The sequence below is a fragment of the Alexandromys fortis genome, unplaced genomic scaffold (genome assembly GCF_014885135.2).
Source record: "Alexandromys fortis isolate MF-2015 unplaced genomic scaffold, M_Fortis_MF-2015_v1.1 scaffold_365, whole genome shotgun sequence".
In the NCBI taxonomy this organism is placed as follows: Eukaryota; Metazoa; Chordata; class Mammalia; order Rodentia; family Cricetidae; genus Alexandromys; species Alexandromys fortis.
Window position 1 is genome coordinate 422,390 of NW_026068288.1, and position 2,113 is coordinate 424,502.

Genomic DNA, 2,113 nt, shown 5'->3' on the forward strand with positions numbered 1-2,113 from the left:
TTGTGATGAGCTCCCAAAAGCACAAATATTAAAAGTGTTGATCCCCAGAGAGGCGCTGCTGGGAGATAGTAAAGACTTTGGGGAGGTCTCCAGGTCTTTGGGGACATGCTCCTCAGAGGGCAATATGAGATGATCCATTTCCTCTTTCTGTCTCTTAGCATCCTGTTAAGAATCTGCTTTGCCTTATGTTCCTACCATTGTTCCCAACAGTTCACAAACTAGAACCTTTCAAATAGAACCAAATTAAACCCTTTATTTTCATAACTGCTTCTCTTAGTTCTTTTTAGCAAAAAACCTGACTAACATACACATTAATCTCATATTCTGATGCATATCTATATCACTGTAATCCAAGATGCCACTACAGCTTGGCTCACTTATTGAAGAACAGCCCTGAGTAGCTTGTCAGTTGAAACTGCATATATCACACCTCATGCTTTTTATAGCAATCATGCAGATGATGATGATGAGGATGATGATTTACTCAATAAGTAAAGTCGGTCAGGACCTGAGGTAAAAATAGTTTTAATGGCGTATTATTGTATTTCTATTGAAAGAAAGAGATACAGCTGGGAATTCAGCCCATTTTTTCTATTGTTTACTAAGATTGAGTAGTAATCAGAATAACATATGCTAAGTGAGAGGGGTCATGCTAAGTGATTTATTTATTTTTTTATGGGTGCAATGAACTTTATTGATGGTATTCAAGAGAGTAGGGCTCCCTAAGCCCCCTCCTGCTATTCTGGGGGTCTGGGATGGAAACTGTGAGGGAGATGCTCAGTGTCAGGAGTTAGTTAGGACAGGGACTGCTCAGCAGCCGAGGACCTCTCTCTTGCTGTGTCCTTGCTGGGATGGGTGGTCCAGGGCGGGCTTCTTACTCCTTGGAGGCCATGAGGTCCACCACTCTGTTGCTGTAGCCGAATTCATTGTCGTACTAAGAAATGAGCTTTACAAAGTTGTCATTGAGAGCAATGCCAGCTCCAGCATCGAAGGTGGAAGAGTGGGAGTCACTGTTAAAGTCACAGGAGACGACCTGGTCCTCAGTGTAGCCCAGGATGCCCTTTAGTGGGCCCTCGGATGCCTGCTTCACCACCTTCTTGATGTCGTCATACTTGGCAGCTTTCTCCAGGCGGCATGTCAGATTCACAACGGACACACTGGGGGTAGGAACGCGGAAGGCCATGCCCGTGAGCTTCCTGTTCAGCTCTGGGATGACTTTGCCTACAGCCTTGGCAGCGCCAGTGGACGCAGGGATGATGTTCTCGGCAGCGCCACGGCCGTCTCGCCACAGCTTCCCAGAGGGGCCATCCACAGTCTTCTGGGTGGCCGTGATGGCATGGACTATGGTCATGAGTCCTTCCACGATGCCACAGTTGTCATGGATGACCTTGGCCAAAGGGGCTAAGCAGTTGGTGGTGCAGGAAGCATTGCTGACAATCTTGAGGGCATTGTCATACTTGTCATGGTTCACACCCATCACAAACATGGGGGCATCGAATGAAGGGGCGGAGATGATGACCCTCTTGGCCCCATCCTTCAAGTGGGCCCTAGCCTTCTCCATGGTGGTGAAGACACCGGTAGACTCCACAACATACTCGGCGCCGGCATCTCCCCATTTGATGTTGGTGGGATCTCGCTCCTGGAAGATGGTGATGACCTTCCCGTTGATGACAAGCTTCCCATTCTCAGACTTAACTGTGCCTTTGAACTTGCCATGGGTGGAGTCATACTGGAACATGTAGACCATGTAGGTGAGGTCGATGAAAGGGTCATTGATGGCAACAACGTCCACTTTGCCAGAAGTGAAGGCAGCCCTGGTAACCAGGTGTCCAATACGGCCAAATCCGTTCACTCCGACCTTCACCATCATGTCTCTGGAACGAGGCTGGCACTGCAAGAAAAGAAGCGGCTGTCTCTAGAACAGGGAGGAACAGAGCTAAGTGATTTAAATGTACACTATAAGAGTCCTTGTAATCTTTGAATCAAGGCTCATTATTTTTATCTATTTTTTTAAACATGAAACTTATTAAAAATGAATGAAAATTAAAACTGATTAAAAATGAATGAAAATGCATGACATAAAACTGGACTCTCTGAATATGGTGGACAATGA

General features: G+C 46.4%; 1 pseudogene; it reads right to left on the minus strand.

The window, feature by feature from the left end:
• Positions 1 to 683: 683 nt before the first annotated feature.
• On the minus strand, positions 684 to 1,867 carry LOC126494842 (glyceraldehyde-3-phosphate dehydrogenase-like; annotated as a pseudogene).
• Positions 1,868 to 2,113: the final 246 nt, after the last annotated feature.